At 39.8% G+C, this 24,760-nt stretch overlaps 1 protein-coding gene and 1 long non-coding RNA gene across 23 annotated transcripts in view; one reads left to right on the top strand and one right to left on the bottom strand.

Moving 5' to 3' along the window:
- Nucleotides 1-24,760, bottom strand: part of NCOA3 (nuclear receptor coactivator 3) — a 135,430-nt gene that overhangs the window by 91,731 nt on the left and 18,939 nt on the right.
- On the top strand, nucleotides 4,961-8,062 carry LOC146395346 (uncharacterized). Its single transcript, XR_014832593.1, has 2 exons — nucleotides 4,961-5,438; nucleotides 6,552-8,062. It is a non-coding gene; the product is annotated as an uncharacterized LOC146395346 (long non-coding RNA).

The raw sequence follows: 24,760 nt of genomic DNA, 5'->3' as shown, positions 1-24,760 counted from the left end.
AGATCCTCATTTCTCATTATTTTTAAATAAAGTAGGTCTCTGTCATGACAGAAAGATGGTAGAAACAGAAAAAGCACAATGCAATCCAAAAAAGTAAAAACTATATGTTCATACACGCATGGAAGTGGGTATGAAAAACCACAAATAGCTTACACTTTTTGTTCACGTATCCTATACACTATAATTTTTTTTTTTTTTTTTTTTTTTGGTCTTTCTGCATTTCTTGGGCCACTCCCGTGGCACATGGAGGTTCCCAGGCTAGGGGTCTAACCAGAGCTGTAGCCACTGGCCTACACCACAGCCACAGCAACTTGGGATCCCAGCCGCTTCTGCAACCACCACAGCTCATGGCAACGCCGGATCCTTAACCCACTGAGCAACGGCAGGGATCAAACCCGCAACCTCATGCTTTCTAGTCTGATTCATTAACCACTGTGCCGCAACAGGAACTCCCGTAAATTTTTTAAACTCAAATTTTTTTTCTAATAAGAAGAGAAACATGGGGAGTTCCCACTGTGGGACAATAAGTTAATGATCCAGCTTGTCTCTGGGGAGACACCAGAGACACCCCGGCCCAGCACAGTGTTGGATCTGGTGTTGCTGCAGCTGTGGCATAGGTCACAGCTGAGGCTCAGTTTGATCCTTGGCCCAGGAATTTCCATATGCTGCAGGTGTAGCCAAAAAAGAAAAAGGGAAACACAGATAGGCACCATCTTTTGAGACTATTTCTTTCCTGCCTGTGCTATGGAATCAGATATGTTAAGGAAAACTTCCAAGAAAAATATATTGCACACTAACCCTCCCTCCTCACTGAAAAAAGTCTGGAATCTATATTAAGCACATGGTCAAGATAGGGAATGTATATTTATGTATGACTGGGTCACTTTGATGTACAGCAGAAACTGGCACAACACTGTAAGTCGACTATCATTTTTTAATTTTTGAAAAGATTTAAAATCAATTTCTATTTGAGATTTTTCAGTTTCTATTTCTACAGTTTTAACTTTATGCACTACTTCACACAAAATAGATAACCAACAAGGAAGGACCTACTGTATCACACAGGGAACTATGTGCTCAATATTTTGTAATAACTATAATGGAAAAGGATCTGAAAAAGAATAAATATAGAAAACTGAATCACTTTGCTGTACACCTGAACCTAACACAACATTGTAAACTGACTATAATTAAGGCAAAAAATCTAACTCTGTGGAGTTAATCAAATGTTTAATTAAAACATTTTAAAAACTATTTGTCAGAGTTCCTGTTGTGGCGCAGCACAAATAAATCCAAATAGTATCCATGAGGATGCAGGTTCAACCCCTAGCCTTGATCAGTGGGTCAGTGATCTGGTGTTGCCATGAGGTGTGGTGGAGACAACAGACACAGTTCAAGTCCCTTGTTGCTGTGGCTGTGGCACAGGCCGGCAGCTGTAGATCCAATTCTACCCCTAGCCTGGGAACCTCCATATGCCTTGGGTGTGGCCCTAAAAAAGCAAAAAAAAAAAAAAAAAAAAAAAACAAATTTTTTTTGTCACACAACCAGTCACACTCTCAAACTTTCCTCCTCTCTTTTCAAAATAACCTACTTAAATATGCACCTAGAACACAAAATTAGTTTAATGTTACCTAAAAAAACATAAAATAAACCTCTATCCAAAATTAGTTGGAAATTAGACAAATTACTCAGATGCAACATTTTAGATTAGTATGAACTGAAATCTTCCTCCATTTCTGATATAACCCAAATTTAATACATCAGGAGTTCCCATCATGGCTTAGTGATTAAGGAATCTGACTAGCAACCATGAGGTTGCAGGTTCGATCCCTGGCCTTGCTCAGTGGGTTAAGATCTGGCATTGCCGTGAGCTGTGGTGTAGGTCACAGACGCAGCTCAGATCTGGCATTGCAGTGGCTCTGGCGTAGGCCAGCAGCTACAGCTGCGATTAGACCCCTAGCCTGGGAATCTCCATATGCCCCAGGAGGGGCCCTAGAAAAGGCAAAATAATAATAATACATCAAATACTGCTGAGACTGGAATCATGGAAGGTCACAATGGAAATGCAACCACTTTGTTTTATAGATGAGAAAATGAAGCACAAAGAGTGCTTCACCGGAGTTTCTGTTGTGGCTCAGTGGTTAACGAATCCGACTAGGAACCATGAGGCTGCAGGTTCAATCCCTGGCCTTGCTCAGTGGGTTAAGGATCTGGTGTTGCCATGATCTGCGATGTAGGTTGTGCAGATACAGCTCGGATCCCACATTGCTCTGGCGGTGGTGTAGGTTGGCGGCTACAGCTCCGATTTGACCCCTAGCCTGGGAACCTCCATATGCCGCAGAAGCAGCCCAAGAAATGGCAAAAAGACAAAAAAAAAAAAAGAGTGCTTCACCAACTTGACCAAGTTCACACAGTAAGACAGATGTAAGATCAGTGCAAGGGTCAGACCTCCCAGTCTAATATTCTTTTTTCTAGATCATATTGACTCATTATAGCTTACAGAGTTTTAAATCAATTCTTTTTTCAAATAAATTAGCAAAAGTAGCATCAAATAACATACCTGGTTTCATAAATATGTATAAATGAAACAAACATTAGATGGCACATACTACCTGGCATATATGTAATACTAATATATAGAGTGCTGCATTCATTGAAATTTCAAGCATGTAAAATAGCTAGATCAGACATTGCAAAGGTGTCTGCTCTGCAAAAGCAGAGATGAAAATGCTTTTTGAGAACCAATTCATCCAACTCCCCTGGGGACAGTGCAACTAGTTAGATTCTAATTAGCTGAAAGACCAAATATTTTAGTCTTAAGTGTTTGAATAGCACTTTGTTTCGGTGGCACATTTTTTTTTTTAATAAATAATGTTTCTCATCTCTGATTTCAAAGTCACCTTCCAGCTTACTGGCACATGGCTATGATTCTTCTCTCCTTTAGAACAAGATTCATAAGAAAATAAACAATAATATAAGGAGGCATTTCTTTTCATATTTTTCTTTACTGAAAAAAACCAGTTTGATAACAATATATGAAAATCTTTGATGGTAGAACATCTATATTTAAATAAAGGATAAAAATCCAGAAAGTAAGGACAAGGAAAACTAACAGCAGTATAAGACAAAGAATACAAGGAGAAAACAGGTAGACAATAGATCTCTGACATCTAGTTTGGGGAAGATAAAATGATCATCCTAATATGAACAAAGGCTGATACAACTGGCAACTTCGAGCCAAATTTACCAAAAAAGAAAGGACTGTTCAGGAATGTTTGCCCTTGTCTCTTATCAAAAATACAAACACTGAGGCAGGTATGTTTAGACATACTCAAACATAAAAGCAATAAAATGAAGTTGCTTAATTTTTTTTAGAAAAGGGGGGTCACAAATGAAATAAAATCAAATTATTATAATATAAGGCTAGGAGTAATTTATAGATATACCATTAGCCTTCTAACCTGACAGGTTAAAATTCAATACTCAAAAGAAAACACAGTTTATCAATAATGTCAACACAGGACACAGTTTATAAGTATAATTTTGCTAGATTTGATTGCATAATACAATGTAATAATTAACTTCATTTTATCCACTGAGTGTTGATATTTTTCTTTAACAAAATCCAAGTATTCAGAGCTATGAGTGATGAGTGACCTTGAGGCAGCACTTGGAAGGCAGTCACCATGGCAACACTTACCACAAAAGTGCCTCATCCTCAGCAAAAGGACCAACCTGGTGCATGAGGATTTAAAAACCTAGGGAAATAGAGCTTCCTTCAAGCCAAAAAGAAGAAAAAATTTTAAAGTATTTATGCTAACGCTTCTATTTTAGCCTTCCTATTTACTCTTCATGGAGGGGGACATACACATTATCTTGATGAACTATTAAGACATAAAAAAATTCTTATTTTCCTTTCTTCTATTTGTTTCCTATATGAGCAAAATAAATTGCTATATTTTTATTTTTAAAAATGCATGTTTAAAATTTTTCAATAGAATCCCCACTTTTCCAATACTCTTCCAATCACTGTCAAAAATTTTTTTCCTTTTAATAAGAATTTATTTTCCAACCTGCACTTTGATAAAGAAAACTTCAGGGAGGGTTGACTTAAAATTCCAAATATAAAATGAATTTGTAATTCTGCTTATACACTCTAAAGAGCCAGCTATTTGTTTGCCAAGAATGGAGGAGGGGGGAACACAAGCTTCTTTGCTTTTAGAGTTTTGATACATAAAAGTTATGTGTCTTTGCTTCAGACACAGAAGTAGTTTTTCTAGAGAATCCACTCATTGGAAGCCAGGATAATATTTTAGTCACTTGATCACCAGCATAGAAAGCAGAGAGCCTGTCTTTAAGTGGGTATAAAAGGATTTCAAACTCTTTGCTCATGTATCTGCCAAAAAAACCTTGAAAAACTGTGTAACCCAGAACATTTGTAAATTGACATCCAAATTTTTTGTCAACCTAACTAGTTACAAAGCAGTAACTTCCAAGATATAAGTATGAGCAATTTAATAAATTGTTACATCACTTTTTTTTTTCTTTTTCAGCCACACTCGCAGCATAAGTTCCGGGCCAGGGATCAAACCCCCACCTCCAGAGAGACAATATAGATCATCTACCCACTGGGCCACAGTGACAACTCCTGTTACACTACACTCTTAAGTACTCAAAGGAACTTGGATTATCATATCCCTAACAGCCAGAATTTTATAACTGTCCTTTTCTCCTAGAATACAAACTTCCATTCTTCTTCTCTCATAGTGTTCAATCATAATGGAATATCATTTTATGCTTGAAACTATTTTATTGATCATTCCATCTCTACCACAAAAGGATATATAAACTGAAAATTGAATTCCATCTGATCACAGGCTCTAAGTGCTGAGAACACATTTTATTCTGAATCGTTACTACAACTATTATTAGGATGTAGTTGTCCAAAATATATTACAAATTTTGATGAAACATATGTAAAAAGTACATTTTTCACTGAAAGCAAATCTGTTAAAATGCACAGGCAGGGGTTAATCTCCACTCCACCCCCATTCCCAGTACATTCAGATGTTACAACAAATAATAGTCACCAACTTCAATTTATACATTTATTGTTTGTAAAGTTTTAAATAAAATTTTAAATAAGCAGGTAATTATACGAAGAGAGTTATATGAAAAACAGCATCATTCGATTCTTTCAATGTAATCTTAGTTACATGACAAAAATCACAGTGAAATTAAAAAGTATTTTTTCATTATCTCCCAGAGAGCAATCCTCCTTTCAATTTTGATTTTGATGAAAACAAACTCAGATGCACCATTTGCTACCAGCTATTAGAGTCCTTCGCTTTTTTTTTTTTTTTTTTTTTTTTTTTTTTTGCTTTTTAGGGCTGCACTTGCAGCCTATAGAGGTTCCCAGGCTAGAGGGCTAATCGGAAGTACAGCTGCCAGCCTACACCACAGCTACAGCAACACCAGATCCTTAACCCACTGAGCGAGGCCAGGGATCGAACCCACAACCTCATGGCTCCGAGTTGGATTTGTTTCCACTGCGCCACGACAGGAACTCCAAAATCCTTCACTTTTTAAACCCTGACACCAATATTTGAAATTGCCTATGTGTTTTAAACCCTAGATTTTTTTTTTTTCCATCTAACACGCAATGTCAGTACAACACAGTAAAAAGAGTTATTCTTTTCTTTTGGCAGTGAGAAGAACAATTATGAAAGGAGACATCTGGAGAAAAAGACTCTGCACAGCTTTCTCAAGCAGACCAACTTAAGGATTTAAGAGAACAAAAGTTAACAAATCTTGAAACGGATAGTCTTTAAATGATCTGTGTTAAAGTCTCTAGATCTAACCACAAATTTATAGAAAACACTGAGGACAGAAAAATGTGCTAAATGACACCACTCAGATATGAGATGGAAAAATTTTTAAGACATGATCTCGTTTTTTCCAACAAATAAATTGCAAGGGAAAAAAAAGAGGGAAGCAACAGGAACCTAAGCTAAAAGAGATATAAAAGACATAAAAGATATAACAATAAATTGCAATCAAATAAACTATAAAACATAATTATGTTTCAAGGAATTAAAAATCTGAACATACCTGCATATTTGATAGTAAGAAATTTATATAAAAGGTGAGAATTTTAACAGTCCTTATCGTTTAAAGATACTTACTAAACAAAACTTTTACAGATAGAACAGTATGTTATCTAGAACTTGCTTCAAGATAATACAGAGAAAAAGGGAGTATGAATAAAACTAAGATAGGTCATGAGCTACTAATTGTTGAAGCGGAAGAAAGTTTCATGAGGACACGTCATTTCCTCTAGGTTTCTGTGTTTTGAAATTTCATAACGAAAAGTTTCTTGGAGTTTTTGGTGTGGCTCAGTGGTAATGACTCCAACTAGTATCCTTGAGGATGAGGGTTTGATCCCTGGCCTCACTCAGTGGGTTAAGGATTTAGCACTACCATGAGCTATGGCGTAGGTCGCATGCTCAGCTCAGATCCTTCGTTGCTGTGGTTGTGGTGTAGGCCAGCAGCTACAGCTCCAATTCGACTCCTAGACTGGGAACTTCAATGTGCCAGGAGTTCCCTGGAGTTCTCTTGTGGCACAGCAGGTTAAGGATCTGGCATTGTCACTGCAGCGGCTCAGGTCAGAGCTGTGACACAGATTCAATCCTTGGTCCAGGAACTTCCACATACCACAAGTGCAGCAAAAAAAAAAAAAAAAAGGTTCTTGATACCCCTTGGGAAGTCTTTATGGACCCCAAGTGAGATCTAAACACCACACCTAGCCACCATGAGCAAGTAAACTTTAATAGCTCCAATCTCCAAAAAGCCAGGAGATTTGCATGCAAAAAAGAACTTGATGCTTTGAGTATTTATGAAAATTGTCTTTTCCTTGGAATTCACACTGTGGTACAGTGGGTTAAGGATCTGGTGGTGTCTCCGCAGTGGCTCAGATGGCTGCAAAGGCACTGGTTTGACCCCCAGCCCCCCACAGTGACACTGAAGCTGCGGTATAAGTCACAGCTATGGCTCAGATTCAAACCCTGGCAGGAACTTCCATATGCCACAAGTGCAACCAAAAAATAAATATAAATTTTAAAGATTATAAACCTCTAATTAAATATCTACTCAAAACCTACTTCCTCTTTCCTTCTTTTCCTAAGAAGAAAAGGGAGAGGGAGACCTAAATATCTTATAAATTAGTACTTTGTTAATTCACAAAGCAATCTTTTTTTATTTTTTGGCTGTGCCCACAGCATATAGAAATTTCCAGGACAGGGATCAAATCCACGCCAGGAGCAGTGACTGCTGAACCACCAGGAAACTCCTCACAAAGCAATCTTCCAAAAACAGAAAACTGTAAAAAGGGCAGGGCAGAGGGGGAGGTGTGTGCCTGTCCAACGCAAAATACCAAAGATTTCGGAGACAAGATGCAGAATAACTACTTAGAATGGCTATACCAATATACGACCAGAAAACCACTATCTGCTTACCTCTGTTTTAACATGAAAACACATTTATCAGCTCAGACTAAGTGGTTTAAAACTTACATAAACAACCTTATTTTAAACACATGTTTAACCTTCTAAGGGAAACAAATTGAAAAAATAATCTAGTGGAATGCTCTGTCATCGGTTAGCATTAAATATATTGTTGAATTCCTTAGCTAAAATTGCAGAAATAATTAAATCATTCATAGCCAAAGAAAGTTCTCACTTTAAGTAGTACACACCTCTCAAGTCTTTTCTTTACTTCAAATAAACTCCCCATGATTTTTTTAATTAAATAAAAGGAGGAGAGGGAGTAATTTTTAAACACAAAGAAACTATGCAAGTCTTATTCTTAAGAACGTAGGGAAACATTTAAAATAGACTTGTAAGTGGAAACAATCTAACATTCTACCAGCGAAGGACAGATTATATAAAGAAGGGTATGAAGGACAGATTATATAAAGAAGGGTACATAAACAGAAAGAGAAAAAAATACGTCAGGAGTTCCCGTCATGGCACAATGGTTAACGAATCCGACTAGGAACCACGAGGTTGTGGGTTCGGTCCCTGCCCTTGCTCAGTGGGTTGACGATCCGGCGTTGCCGTGAGCTGTGGTGTAGGTTGCAGACTCGGCTCGGATCCCGCGTTGCTGTGGCTCTGGCGTAGGCCGGTGGCTACAGCTCCGATTCAACCCCTAGCCTGGGAACCTCCATATGCCACAGGAGCGGCCCAAGAAATGGCAAAAAGACAAAAAGACAAAAAAAAAAAAACACGTCAAATGCATAGTAAAAACCATAAAAATAGTAATTGATTTCAACTTATTAACCTGGAAAGATGTCCATCACCTAAGAGGGAATAATAAAAGATTACAGAACAGCACGCAAAAAAAATCCTTATTTCTAACATAAGATAAAGTCTACATAGAGACATATAGAAAGATAGATACAAAAATATTAGCCTTAGCTACCTCTAGAAATACTTTTCTATATTGCTTGAATTTCTCTTTTAAATGTGCACCTATCATCTTAATAAACATACCACTTCTTATAAAAATCAGAAAAGAATAGGAGTTCCGGTTGTGGCTCAGCAGAAACAAACCCAACTAATGCCCATGAAGATGAGGGTTCGATCCCTGGCCTCACTCAGTGGGTTAAGGATCCAGCATTGCCTAAGTTGCAGACATGGCTCAGATACGGTGTTGCCATGGCTACGGTGTAGGCTGGCAGCTGAAGCTCCCATTCTACCCCTAGCCTGGGAACTTCCATTTGCCTTGGGTACAGCCCTAAAAAGGAAAAAAAAATTACATTTATATAAGGGATAAACAACAAGGTCCTACTGTAGAGCACAGGGAACTACATCCAATTTCCTGGGATAGGCCATGATGAAAAAGAATGTATATATAACTTAGTGACTTTGCTTTAAACATCAGAAATTAGCACACTATAAGTAAACTACACTTTAATTTTAAAAAATAAAATTTAAAAAAATGCATTGGGGGGGAGTTATGATAGGCTTCTTCCATGCTTAATACAAATACCTACTGAAGCACTGTCTTAAGTACTTAAAAAAAAATCCTTCTTGTTGGTTGGAAGCATGTTGACTCTTCACCTAAAGCTACCTTCACTCCAGTGTTTCATTTAGCATAAAGAAAACCACAGTAAGAACTCATAACCGCAAACAGCAAATTAAACTCCTAAAGAATGACACCTTAACTAGTATCGATAATCTAAATGACTCCTAGAATTGTCCTGTTTTCATTAAGCTTACTCTAAAATTTTAATTTCATGTACAATTTTAAAATAATTTGAAAAAGAAGTTTAAATTTCTTAAGGATAATTACTTAAACATCCATAAAGAAGGTTTTACTTCAGCTGAATAAAATATCAAATAATGAGAAACTTTCACTGCAGTGTTATTTTATAATAGAAAATAAAGATAACCAGAGTTCCCATTGTGGCCCAGCGTAAATGAATCCAACTAGGAACCATGAGGTTGCCAGTTTGATCCCTGGCCTTTCTCAGTGGATTAAGGATCCAGTGTTGCTGTGAGCTGTGGTGTAGGCCGGCAGCAACAGCTCCAAATAGACCCCTAGCCTGGGAACCTTCATGTGCCCTGGGTGTAGCCCTAAAAGGACAGAAGACAAAAAAAAAGAAAGATAACCTAAATAGGCAACATCAGAAAATTGGAGAAATTATGATATATCCACATAATGAAACACTAGACGGTCTCTGTAAATGGTCACAATATATTATAACATATAATATGACCCTATTTCCATTTCTTGTCTACTATATAAACACAGATAAAGACTGAAAAGATGTGCAACAAAACAATCTTTCCTGCAGTTTACTTTTTAACATTTTAATGTCCTATCATCTGTGGAGAATATGTATGAATTTTGTAGTAAGAAACATTTTTATAACATCTTTGAATTTTTTATGCATTACATCCAACAAGTAGAGAAAAGTAATAGTTAATGAAAACCTTTGTAAAATAGTTTTTAAAAACCTCACTAACTGGGTTCTTTTTGAGACCCCTTCATATTACTCTTTTTTTTTTTGGTCTTTTTAGGGCCACACCCGCAGCATACGGAGGTTCCCAGGCTAGGGGTCCAATCGGAGCTGTAGCCACCGGTCTACGCCAGAGCCACAGCAATGTGGGATCCGAGCTGTGTCTGCAACCTACACCACAGCTCACGGCAACGCCAGATCCTTAACCCACTGAGCAAGGGCAGGGATCGAACCCGCAACCTCATGGTTCCTAGTCGGATTCGTTAACCACTGAATCACGACGGGAACTCCAATACTCGTTGATTTTTACCATGTTCTCCAATTGAAGGCCTCACTGCTCCATCCCATATCTTGTACCTGATAGCAGGACATAGAATAGCCTTTCTTAGGGAGACTACTCAATCAACTGTCACGATACAATTATCTTCTGGACCAATTCTCTTAATTTGCTGAAACAAAATTACCGAAACATGAAGACAAAATATGGACTTTTTTTTTAATGTGGTATGTAGGCCCTTCATATGTGACAGTGTATCAATGTTTTTAAATTACTTTATCCTTTAACATTTTCAAGTTGATAACATTGTCATTCCACATGTGAGAAAACTAAGATTAAGAACTATTATGAATTAGCCAAGGCTTATAACTGGTTGAATCAGAATTGTAACTAAGGCCATTCCTCAGCTGCAAATCTCAAGGACTCATTCTACGATATACTGTCTGTAGAATGCATGTATTCATTCCTAGGACAGCTCTATCTGACAAATTACTATAAACCTGGTAGCCTAAAAACAACAAAAATTTGTTCTTCCACAACTGCAGAGGTACAGAGGCCAGGTTTCCAAAATCAACGTGTTGACTCCTTCTGAAGGCTCTAAGAGAGAATCCTTCCAGCTTCTTCTACTCTCTGGTGGCTCAGAGGTCTCCTTGGCTTTTGCCAACATAACTCAAATTGCCAACTCCATCTTGGTGTGGCCTTCTTTCCTGTGTTTCTTGTGTGTGTGTGTGTGTGTGTTTTTAAACAGCCACACCTATGGCATATGGAAGTTCCCAGGCTAGGGGTCAAAGTGGAGCTACAACAGCAGGCCTCTACCACAGCCATAACAACAATGCATCTGAGCTGCATCTGTCATGCGATGCCAGATCCTCAACCCACTGAGTGAGGCCAGGGATCAAATCCACATCCTCATCAGTTGGGTTCTTAACCTGCTGAGCCACAGTGGGAACTCCCATTTTTTTTAAATAAAGCAATTTTCAACTGCATCTTAATGAATGCCATACCTACTATCCCCTTAAACTGCCACTGAAAATTCAGTTAAAGAGAGGAATCTCTATCATTAGGCTGGTGGAATAAGAAAATAAAGAAATTCCCTTGCGCGTATGATAAATGGTTAACTACTGCACACAGGTTCTTCATATTAACAGACCACCTTATCTTTAACCAACCTCAGGGCCCACTTCCATCCTGACTGGATTTCCAGAACCAGTTCCAGCCTAAGCAGACCAGTAGCTAAAATGAAACCAAAAGAGACCAGGAACTTCCCTAGTGCAGTCCCATGGGAGTCTGCAGATGAAAGATACACTGTGTCCCAGAAAATCCTCATGCCACAGATAGGAGTGGGGGAACAGTTTAAGAAGGACATCCTCCTTTCAAGGAGACACAGGGCATATTTATTCACTCAACAATGAACAATGAACATCTACCATATGTCAGGCACTTATCTAAGTGCTGGAAATATATCAGCGAGCAAGAGGGACTAAGCTCCCTGTCCTTGTGGAGCTTATATGTTATCAGGGGAAAACATACCACCATTAAACACAACAAGGAAGTAAATTATATAGTATGTTAGAGAATCAGTGCTATGTATGAGGGGAGAGGTTCCAGTATTAAATAAGGTGGTAAAATGGATCTCATTAAGAGGGTGAAATGTGAGCCATTAAGAGACAAGGAAGGAGTTCCCAGCATGGCGCAGTGGAAATGAATCCAACTAGGAACCATGAGGTTTCGGGTTCGATCCTCGGCCTCGCTCAGTGGGCTAAGGATCCAGCATTGCCGTGAGCTGTGGCGTAGGTCACAGATGTGGCTCAGATCTGCCATTGCTGTGGCTGTGGCGTGGGCTGACAGCTGTAGCTCCAATTAGATCCCTAGCCTGGGAACCTCCATATGCTGCGGGTGTGGCCCTAAAAAAGAAAAAAGAAAAAAAAAAGAGAGAGAGAGAGAAGGAACTTAGTCAAACAGCTATATGATGAAAAAGACATTCCACACAGGGGGCACACCCAAAGGCAGGAGTGTGCCCGTATTAGACAAAGAACAACACTGGGTCAAGAGTGAGGAAGAGAGAAAGAAGAATAAAAGGTGAGACCAAAGATTATCAGAAGCAAATCACACAGGGCCTGATATACTAAGAAAGGACCTTGTTTTTTTACTGACTCAAGGAAAGCCTCTGCAGATCAGGGAGAGGAATACCAAATGGCTTAGGACCTTTTTTTTTTTTTTTTTTTTTTTTTTTGCTTTTTTAGGGCTGCATCTGCGGCATACGGAAGTTTCCAGCCTGAGGGTCAAATAGGAGATGCCAGATCCTTAACTCACTGAGCAAGGCCAGGGATAAAACCTGCATCCTCATGGATACTAATCAGGTTTATAACCCGCTGAGCCACAACAGGAACTCCCACCAAATGGCTTAGGGTTTTAAAAGATTCTCCCAAATGTTATGTTTTCTGCTCATTTGTTTAATGTTACCCCTCAAATGGAAGTTTCCAGGCTAGGAGCTGAATGAGAGCTGTGGCTAAGGCCTATGCCACAGCTAGGGGCAACACCAGCAACAGCAAATCCAGGTCGCATCTGTGACCTACACCATAGCTGGCAGTAACATCAGACCCTTAACCCACCGAAGTGAGGCCATGGATCAACCCTGCATCCTCACAGAGACAATGTTTGGTCCTTAACCTGCTGAGCCACAATAGGAACTCCCACCTATTATGTTATTACGAGATAGTAAGGAGGCAAGAATAAAAAAGCAGGGACACACATTAGGATGTTTTATAATAACACAAGCAACAGAAGATGTGGGCTCAGTGGAAGTATTGGAATTTAGTCAGATTCTAAATACTTTTTAAAGACAGAGATATGGAGGTGAGAGAAAGAGGAGCCCAGCTTTTTCGGCCTCAACAACTAAAGAATTGAGTTACCCACAAAGAAAATTTAGAAGGCTTCTTTTTTTTCTTTTCTTTTTTTTTTTTTTTTTTTTTTGTCTTTTTGCCATTTCTTGGGCCACTTCTGTGGCATATGGAGGTTCCCAGGCTAGGCGTCTCATTGGAGCTGTAGCCACCAGCCTATGCCAGAGCCACAGCAACTCGGGATCTGAGCCAAGTCTGCATCCTACACCACTGCTCACGGCAACACCGGATCCTTAATCCACTGAGCAAGGGCAGGGATCGAACCCACAACCTCATGGTTCCTAGTCGGATTCGTTAACCACTGCGCCACGACGGAAACCCAGAAGGCTTCTTAAAGAAGATTTTAGCCATACTGACTTTATGATTCTGTTAGAAATCCAAATGGGAGTTCCCGTCGTGACGCAGTGGTTTATGAATCCGACTAGGAGCCATGAGGTTGCGGGTTCGGTCCCTGCCCTTGCTCAGTGGGTTAACGATCCGGCGTTGCCGTGAGCTGTGGTGTAGGTTGCAGACGCGGCTCGGATCCCGCGTTGCTGTGGCTCTGGCGTAGGCTGGCAGCTACAGCTCCGATTAGACCCCTAGCCTGGGAACCTCCATATGCCGCAGAAGCGGCCCAAAGAAATAGCAAAGACAAAAAAAAAAAAAAAAAAAAAAAAAAAAAAAAGAAATCCAAATGGAAAGATTATGAAGACAGGCTAAACAAGTCTAAAAATAGAAGAGCAGTTTATCTCACACAAACAGTGTACAACGATCCAACATATGTACAGAATTCACGTCCCAAAGAAGAAAATGTATCATCTTATGTGTAGTCTCAAAGAAGAACACCAAGCCAATAGAACAACTAAAACAAAAGGCAAACAAGTAAACCCTCCAAGTCGAGAAAACTGTTCTGATCTTGAGAGGAAAGGGGAGAGGAGAAATGGGGCGAGAGGCCTTAAAGTCACATATTGAAAGGATTTACTACTTGCTTGAAGAAAAATGAGTCAGAATGACCAACACCAATACATACGACTACTATGAAAAAGATCTTTTGGACATTCAGGCAAAGACAAAAAAGCCAAGTCACTTAAAAAGAAAACCAGATTGACCTCAGAACAGCAACTTTCTATGCCAGAAGACAATGGAATGAAAGACACTCTAGAAGGAATTTATAATCAGCCAAACCAGCTTTCAAGTATTAGAGCTGCAGACAAACTTTTAAACATAGTGGAAACTCAAGGAATATTGTTCCCATAAGCTCTTCCTGTGGAATTTATTAGAGAATGACTTTCAGACAATCCAAATAACTGGAAAATCCACATGAACATAAAAATAGTGGTGGGAATTAAATATATATTTACCTATAAAAAACAAATGATGTTATAGGGATATGTTATAATATATAACAGCTGTATGCTTTGACAATGTAGATAGAACATAACTGTCAAAAATGGCAGGGGGAGGAGAGAAAAATGAAAATAAACTTGCTGACTGACTTACAGATGTTAATTGAAAGTAAAAGAATACTAGTTTTAATCAAATGCTAGAGAAGAGAAGGAAGAGGTTACTAGGTAATTTCAATAGTACCCAAAGGAAGACACCAATAGACTAAAAACTAAAAGAGTGAGAATGAGGAGGGATTAAGTATATTACATAAAAGTTAATACAAAGGCAATAGCTAGAGCAAAGGTACAAATGACAAATATTTTTTAACCTAAAACAGACAAGACAGATTAAAGACATATTCACTTACCCACTTCACACTCAACTCAAAAAACAAATAAATACAATCAAAAAAAGCAAAAGGAAAACTTTTAATAAATATAAGAGTAGGACTGGATCCTAGAACAGAAAAAAAGACAACTGGAAAATGCAGTCATATCTGCTATTTAGCTGGCAGTACTGTATCAATGGTAACTTCTTAATTTTGATCACCATATCATAGTTAAGCAATTAACATGAGGGGAACCTCAGTAAAGAGTACACAGGCACGCTCTAGTATTTTTGCAACCTTTCTGTTAATCTAAATTACTTCAGGAGTTCCCACTGTGGCACAACAGGATCAGCAGCATCTCTGGCCAGGCACAGTGGGTTGAGGATCCAGTGTTGCTGCAGCTGTGGTGTGGGTCACAACTGTGGCTTGGATCTGATCCCTGGCCTGGGAACGCCATATGCTGCAGGGCAGCCAAAAGAAAAAAGAAAAAATTAATTAAAAAATAAATTACTTCAGAGTAAAATATATATATATATATATTAAGTTTGAGAAACAACATTTCTCACCATTGGAGAATGCTAGGAAACCAATTTGTTATTTTAAAAAACTAGTAAATAAAGAAAAAGAGCCAAATGTTCTGCCTTTCCTATGTGAACTATACCCACACTAGGTGACCAAATAGTTGATCCCAAGAAGTTCATCTTTATAGAAATATTGCAGCTATTAAATGAAAAGGGTACAATGGAATATCAGCATTTGCTGCCCCTGGTAAATCAGCAGACGAAGGGCACTGATCATCAATAGCTTCAAATATCACAAAGAGAGAGACCCAAGTATCATGCGGCTCCTGTTACTACACCACACAGGAAGGAGTCTCACTGTGCAAGCCAGCCTCCAAGACGGCCCCCAGTGATGGCCATTCCCTAGAATTCATACCCTTTAGTCGTCCCCTCCAACGCATGACCAAAAGAAGAGAGCAGAGATGATAGTATGGCACTTCTGGGGTCATAAAAGGCATTGCAGCTTCCTTCCTCCCTGCCTCCCTCTCTTCCTGATCACTTGCTCTGACAGCATGTCTTGAGGATACTTAGGCAAAAAACTGACACCTCCTACAATAGCCAGGGAAGTGAGCCACCCTGAAAGCAGATCTTTCAGCCCCTGTCAAACTTTCAGATGACTGCAGCCCTGGGTGACACCTTAGATACAACCCATGAAAGACCTTATGGCAGAACTATCAGCAAGGCCACTCCCAGACTGCTAACCATCAGAAACTGTGGAAGATAATGAATGCTGTTTTAAGCTGCTAAATTTGGGGATTATTTGTTATACAATAATAGATAACTAAAATGATTATTCATTTGCCAAAAATAAATGAATCTAAATCTGATCAAACCTTGAAAGACAACTACTGATTTATTAAGAAAAAAATATAAAGGAGAACTGTAAACAACATCATAAGTATATACTCAGCAAAAGAAAATTCTACACACACACACAAAAGACAAAAAGAGATGCAGGGGGAGTTCCCACTGTGGTGCAGCAGAAACAAATCCAACTAAGAATCATGAGCTTGCAGGTTCTATGCCTGGCCTCTTGCAGTGGCTTAAGGATCCAACGTTGCTGTGAGCTGTGGTGTAGGTCGCAGACGCAGCTGGGATCTGGTGTTGCTGTGGCTGTGGCACAGGCCGGCAGCTATAGCTCCGATTCAAACCCTAGCCTGGGAACCCCCATATGCCGCGAGTGTGGCCCCAAAAAAAGAGAGAGAGAGAGGGGGAGACGCAGGGATTTCTCTTGTGGCTCAGCGGGTTAAAGATCCGGCATTGTCACTGCAGTGGCTTGGGTTGGTGCTGTGGCATGAGTTCAGTCCCCAGCCAGGGAAATTCCATATGCCTCGGGCATGGCCAAAAAAAAAAAAAAGTGAGAGAGAGAAATGGAGGAGTAACCTATATTTAAAAGTATCTGGGGTTCCCATTGTGGCACAGCAGAAACAAATCCGACTAATATCCATGAGGATGCAGTCTGATCCCTGGCCTCACTCAGTGGGTCGGGGATCCGGAGTTGCCATGAGCTGTGGTGTAGGTCGAAGACACAGCTCAGATCCGGTGTTGTTGTGGTTGTGCTATCAACCAGCAGCTGGAGCTCCAGATTCAACCCCTAGCCTGGGAACTTCCATATGCCTCGGGTACAACCCTAAAAAACAAAAAATAAAAATAATTTTTAAAAATAAAAAATAAATAAAAGTACTTAAGCTACATAACAACCAAACTGCAATGTGTGAATCCTGTTTGGCTACTACTGAAATAAACATTTTTTTAAAAAGGAGAAGCAAGGGAAAGGACTAGAAAACCAAATAGTGACTGCGTCTTTGGTGCTACTAAAGAATTACTGTAATTTTTCTAGACATAATAATGGAATTGTGCTTATGAATTTTTTTTCAGTGAAAGTTCTTATCTTTTGGAGATACTTAAGGAAATCACATGATGCTTGGCATTTGCTTCAGAGTAATGTGGAGTAAGGAAGTAAATGGAGATATAGATGAAATAAGATTGGCCATAACTAGTGAACCTGAGTGATGAGTACATGGGAATTAATATACTATTCTACTTCTTTTTTTTTTTTGTCTTTTCGCCTTTTCTGGGGCCGTTCCCATGGCATGTGGAGATTCCCAGGCTAGGGGTCAAATCGGAGCTGTAGCCACCGGCCTACACCAGAGCCACAGCAACGCGAGATCTGAGCCGCATCTGCAACCTACACCACAGCTCAGGGCAACGCCAGATCCTTAACCCACTGAGCAAGGCCAGAGATTGAACCTGCAACCTCATGGTTCCTAGTCAGATTCGTTAACCACTGCGCCACAAGGGGAGCTCCTATTCTACTTCTTTATGTTTGAAATTTTCTAAAATGTAAAGCACAAAAAACAAGCAGTTTTGCTAAAAAGTGGATCAAGAAAATCTCCTAAATTGGAGATAAGAATCAGAGGGAATCCTCAAAGTACAAGAGACTTTAACCCAATCAGAGCTGTGTCTCTTTCTCAAAGCCTCGCTTTCAACCAAGGATACAGAGTTCGGAGTCTCTAGGTTAAAAAGAGTGCATTGTAGGGTGTTCCCGTCGTGGTGCAGTGGTTAATGAATCCGACTAGGAACCATGAGGTTGTGGGTTCGGTCCCTGCCCTTGCTCAGTGGGTTAACGATCCAGCGTTGCCATGAGCTGTGGTGTAGGTCACATACTCGGCTCGGATCCCATGTTGCTGTGGCTCTGGCGTAGGCCAGTGGCTACAGCTCCAATTTGACCCCTAGCCTGGGAACCTCCATATGCTGCGGAAGTGGCCCAAAGAAATAGCAAAAAGACCAAAAAAAAAAAAAAAAAAAGAGAGAGAGAGAGTGCAATGTATCCTTTTAAATATGAGAAGTAGTTACTAAGTAGTTTCATAAATTGAAACTGCTACCTAAAAACATATTAGGTCTGTTTGAGATGTTGAAACAGTTCTGGAAATGCACAGTAATGATAGTTTTACAACACTGTGAATGTACCTAATGCCTGAGGCATACATAAGTTCCCCAGCCAGGGATCAAACCCACGCCACAGCAGCGACCTAAGTCATAGCAGTGACAATGTTGATTCCTTAACCTACTGAGCCACCAGGGAACTCAAAATTTAATCATTTTACATGTACAATTCAGTGGCATTAAGTACATATGGAAGTTCCTGGGCCAGGGATCAAATCAAGCTGTAGCTAGCTGTGAGCCTGTCTGTGACCTACACCACAGCTCGAAGCAATGCCGGATCCTTTAACCCACTGAGCAAGGCCAGGGATCAAACCCACATTCTTATGGGTACTACTTGGGTTTGTAATCCATCAAGCCACAATGGGAACTCCTTACTTTTTTTTTTTAAGTTGGAATACACAATTGCCACAGCTAGCTATAGCTTGGATTTGATCCCTGGCTGGGGAACTTCCATTTGTCGCAGGTGGGGGTGGGGGAGTACTTTCCCTGTCTACTCAATACCACAGGATATCTTCTACTTTTTGACGGCAGGTAGTTCCAAAGCTCTCATACAGAGAAAAAACTCGATGTACCAAATTTCTTTAGGTTCAACAGTTTGCAGTTCCATTTGTAACAAACATTAAGATGATTTTAAAGTAAATAATCTCACTAACTTGAAACTATCTCCCAAGAATTCATTTAAACCCTTCCCTGGATTATTCCAGCCTCAAGCAATCTCTCCTTCCTCTGAACTCCAAAAGCAATTATTTGTACAATTTATTTAGCAATTAATCCTGCATTGCCTTGTTAAACTTCTTTCATTATTCTCTGAAATGTTATTTAGATCTTCTCTAGTTATCTAACTTTCATGTTTATTTCTCATCTCTCCAAATAGACTATAAATTCCTGGAGAGAAAAAGATAAGGCCTTATATTGTTTGGTATATACACAAAATTACAGAATAGCTGGTACACAGTAAATACAAAGATATTTGTTGTTTTCCAAAATAAGAGAGAAAAGAAGTTACATTATGAAAATGTATTTAAAAAGGGCATGGCCTCAATGTGGATCCTCTAGTTTAAGAACCTGTGAACTTATCCCATAAATTTCAATTTCTTCATCTCTAAAATGAGGATAATAATGCCTACTTATAAACTTAAAACTGCTGACATTTCTTATTTTAGAGATTCTTAATTTTTCCTTTTTTATTGAGGTATAGTTCACTCACAATAGATATTCTTAGATTCTAAATTTTTTTTCATATTTTTACATCTTTGAAATCAGAATGTATCATACTACTGACAATATCCCACAGTTCAACTGGCAGTTCTACATCTTCTTACCAAGCAGTGGATAAAATAATGTGATGTATAACTGATGGCATCTTAAACTTGATTAAATTTGGTCACAGCTGGCAGCTGTTCTCCTTCATCCTTCACGCCCACTCACATACTATCACATGGATAGGAAACAACTCATTCAGCGGTACAATATACACCACCTAATCCAAAGTGCCTAGCACTGTGGCATATAGCACAAGCTCAATAAACACCAACTGCTGCTACTGCTACTCTGAATTCATTCAACTAATATCTGAGTTACCTACTATGTGCCTGCCACCATTCTAAGCACTAAAGATAAAGAGTGAATGGACTAAATAACTCCCAGCCCTCACAGACTTGATATTCTATTAGCACATACACTTTCTATGGCACAAGAAGAGAAAGTTCAAAGTCAAAACTGAGTTACCACACGGTCCCCAAAACTGGAAAAGCTAAGCAAACCAAGGAAGATACTAAAATACAACACTTCTGAGGCAACACTACCTAGATTTTCTTTAGAGACATTTTAAAAAATCTTTCCCAAAACACAAAATGAAGTCCTGGAAGCAAAGCAGGGCATCCAAGCTTTTTCTGGTTTAAGTAAAGGTTTGGGGAAAAGTAGAACAGCCAGAACAGATGCTGAATGTTAAAAAAGAAAGAAAAAAGAAAGGGGGACATATCAGCTCTAGTTTCTGAAAATAAAACATACATTAGATTCATTTCATAGAGAAGAATTTTGGTTATTTGTGAAACACAACTCAGGAGACAGAGCAAATACCATTTTTCAAAAAATCATCCTAATATATAAGTGGCCCATTTTCTAAGCAAATTATATATTTTTTTTAATTACCTTACATTATGTGTCAACAAATCATTTTTCCAAAGCTTACAGTTAAAAGATCTGAGGTTAACTATCAAGATTTAAACATCAGATTCTCCAGGATAGAAAAAAAGAATACTGATGTAAAAAAAGGCTTCAAAAAAATCTCACACCAGGAGTTCCTGTTTTGGCTCAGTGGTTTGAGAAGCCAACATAGTGCCCATGAAGATGCGAGTTCAATCCCTGCCCTTGCTCAGTGGCTTCAGGATCCAGCGTTGCTGCAAGGTGTGGCACAGGCCAGCAGCTGAAGCTCTAATTCAACCACTTGCCCAGGAATTTCCATATGCCACAGGCGCAGGCCTAAAAGGAAAAAAAGGAAAAAAAATTTTTTTTAAAGCTCATGCCAAAATGTAAAAGGAGGGGGTGGTAGACACTCTTGACATCAGCAAGTAGCAACAGCTAGAAATAAGTCTGAAAAACTAATTTTGGCCACACCCACAGCATGTGGAAATTCCTGGGCCAGGGATCAAACCAATGCTACAGCAGCAACCCAAGCCACTGTAGTGATAGCCAGATCCTTAACCTGTTGTGCCACAAGAGAACTCCTTTAAAAAAAAAATTTATTGCTGTTTTTGCTCTTTAGGGCCGTACCTGCAGCATATTGAAGTTCTTAGCTAGGGGTCAAACCGGACCTGCAGCTCCTGGCCTATGCCACAGCAATGCCAGATCTGAGCCTCGTCTGTGACCTACACTGAAACTCACAGCAACGCCGGATCCTTAACCCACTGAGCAGGGCCAGTGATCAAACCCCCATCTTCATGGATACTAGTCGGGCTCATTACCGCTGAGCTACAACAGGAACTCCGTGAAAAACTATTTTTAAAACTACTTTTACAAATAAGAACTCAAAGCACCAAAGTCTAGCAGCATTTAGAAAAGGGGCAAAGAACTCCTATAGGAGTTCTACGAACCTGACTAGTATCCATGAGGATGCAGGTTCCACCCCTGGCCTCACCCAGCAAGTTAAGGATCTGGCGTTGCCACAAGCTGCGGTGTAGGTTGCAGATGCAGCTCCAAACCGGTGTGGCCATGGCTGGCAGCCACAGCTCCAATTCAACCCCTAGCCCAAGAACTTCCATATGCTTTGGGTGCAGCCCTAAAAAGGAGGAAGAAAAACTCCTAGTTCCCGTCGTGGCACAACAGAAACGAATCCAACTGAGAACCATGAGGTAGGCTTCGGGTTTGATCCCTGGCCTCACTCAGTGGGTTAAGGATCCAGCGTTGCCATGAGCTGTGGTGTAGGTCGTAGTTTCGGCTTGGATCTGGCACTGCTGTAGCTGTGGCGTAGGCGGGCAGCTATAGCTCCGATTAGACCCCTAGCCTGGGAACCTCCACAGGCCACAGGTGCAGCCTAAAAAAACAAAACACACACACTCCTATAATCTTTAAAATGCCAAAGGCATTATAAATTGTTCTGCATTATATAATACAATGTTATGTTCATAAAGGAGACATACATTGGTATATATGTTGTGTTGTCTGCACCAGAGCTTATATAAGCTCCTTCCTGGGCAGTGACATTTTCTCACTCATCTATTTCCAAGGAAGCTTTGCTTGGAAACAATAAATATTCATTATTTTTTAAAAAAACAAGTCTTCATGCTGCTAAATTCAAGAAAATATATGACACATTATGTAAATAAAAAGAATGCTTTTTAAAACTTAAAAGACTGAGGAAAAGACCTATTCAAAACAATTTATTCTCCAAAGATGCCAGTATGCCAAAGTAAAGCTAAAAGAGGCATTTACTTTAAGGTTTTCTCATATCTTATTCTCAAGCCTTAGGAGTGTCCAATAACTCAACATTTACTGAATGCCCACCATGTACTCAGAAAGTTATTAGTCCCAAAGCAGATTCATAAATTCAGCACAATCCAGTAAAAGGATGCTCACAACCTAGTTAGGCAGACTGATACTAATGAAACAGTTTGATATACATAGCATCTGGCAGTGTGCCCCAAAAGCCAAGCTGGGCAAAGCAGACTAGATGGTTGGTAAAAAGAAATAATCAAGAGTTCAAACGAACAGGAAAAACACATAATAAAAGAGTCAGAACTGAAACTTGGATGCATAGTTTGACAAGACTGCAAAGTGAAACCAGGACTTCCTGCTGTGGCGCAACAGGTTAAGGACATGGTGTTGTCACGGAAGCAGCTCAGGTCACTGTTGTGACGAGGGTTTGATCCCTGGCCTGGGAACTTCAGCATGCTACGATGCAGCCCAAAAAGACAAAAAAGAAAAAAAAGAAAGAAAGAAAAATGAAACCAAAGATTTCTAATTCCTTAAACCAAAGACTTTTGAGTCACCCTTGATTCTTCCCTCCTCCTCTCTAGCCAGACACCACCTCACCCCAATCCTTAGCCATCCCCTGACACTGAACACAATTCTGTCCTCTCTTCAAAATCTACACAGAATCTGAACACATCATCTCCACTGACACCACCAAGGTCTGAGCTGCATTATCGTGTACCTGGATTACTCTAATAGCCTTCTAATAGGTCTCTCTACCTCTTGCCCTCTTATAGGCTATTTTTCACAAAGAAGCTGGAGGGATCTCTGTAAAGCCTAACTCAGTTTATTTGCTCTCTGCTAAAACCCTACAGTGCAGGAAGTGTGTGTGTGTACTAGCACAAAGGAAAAGGAGTAGAAAGATACACAAAATCTTCAATGATGGATGGTGAGGTTTACTGATAATCTTTATTTGCCCTTTGATTTCTTTACTTCATATTTTTCTGCATTTTCCACTTGAATTACTTTTGTAATTTAAAAAATTAAACTCTTTAACTTTAAAAACAATGGTCACAAGATCTTTTTGGAATACCAAAAATAAAAAACCTGCAATGGTTTCCCACTTTGCTCAAAGTAAAAGCTGAAGACATTACAATTGCTCACAAGGTCCCATGGTTACCTCTCAACTTTCTTACTACTTATTCCTTTTTTCACTGTGCTCCAGCCCTTGCTATTCTTCAAGCACACTAAGAAAGGGCCTCTGCATGGGCTGTTCCTTTCGCACATAAGGCAACCCATCCCCACCCCAGTATTCACAAGGCTTACTTCCTGGACCCTGCTCAAATGTTAACTTTCTCAAAGTAGGGTACCAAGACATAACTACCCATCTAAAATGTAAACTCCACACCACACACACACACCAGTTGCCAGTCCCCTTATGCAGCTTTTTTTTTCCACAGCCATTCTGTTCACTGGTATATTCCTAAGATCTAGAGAAAAACCTGACAATAGCACTTAATAATCTCTGCAGAATAAACTGAAACACAGAGGCACAAATAAGAGATAAAGGATTTAGGAGAGCATGACCGTGTGAGCATTTAAGAGGTCAAAAACTAAAAGAAAATCCATCTAACAGGAGGAGAGAAACCTGGGGCAAAGAAGTCTTCCAAAGGTAAAGAGGCTTGGTTAACAGTGAGCAACCAGAAAAAAAAGACTTGAAGAACGAAAAGTTGACAAGGGGAGGGGGAAAAAAAAAAGGCTATGGCCAGAAGGAAATTTAGGCTGAAAGGACAGGGACTGAAACAGCTGGAGATAGAAGGAGGGCTGAGAACAAGAAGTGCATGAAGGGGACAAGAGAGGAGTTACAGATACAGAGAGGTCAAGAGGAAGGCTGAGACAGTACAGGAAGGAGGAGCAGATCACAGGGAAGAGGTGGAGGCCACTGTTATGGCATAACACTGTTCCTGTTTCTATCTAAGACCTAGGAGTCCTGAAAAAGATATACATCATACGCCTTTATTTCCAAAATGTGACTTACAAGTCTTAAGACACACCAAGATATATATGTCATGTGTCATGTCACTCTAAATGCTCAAATTCCCTACTGCAGAAATGCATGATTTTTTTGTTTGTTTTGTTTTGCTTTTTAGGGCTGCATGCACAGCATATGGAGGTTCCCAGGCTAGGGGTCCAATCAAAGCTGCAGCCGCCGGCCTACACCACAGCAACACAGGATCCAAGCTGCGTCTGCGACCAACACCACAGCTCATGGCAACGCTGGATCCTTAACCCACTGAGCGAGACCAGGGATCGAACCCGCAACATCATGGCTCCTAGTCAGATTCGTCAACCAGTGAGCCATGACAGGAACTCCCTTCCAAGGGATCAAACCTGCATCCTTATGGATGCTAGTCAGATTCGTTTTCCGCTGAGCCACGACAGAACTCTAGAAAT

This window comes from Sus scrofa, chromosome 17 (genome assembly GCF_054392235.1).
Source record: "Sus scrofa isolate SSC_HxYL_T2T_F1_AM1 chromosome 17, Sscrofa_HxYL_maternal_Yorkshire_Landrace_v2.0, whole genome shotgun sequence".
In the NCBI taxonomy this organism is placed as follows: domain Eukaryota; kingdom Metazoa; phylum Chordata; class Mammalia; order Artiodactyla; family Suidae; genus Sus; species Sus scrofa.
This window is presented reverse-complemented; position numbering and strand designations above follow the sequence as displayed.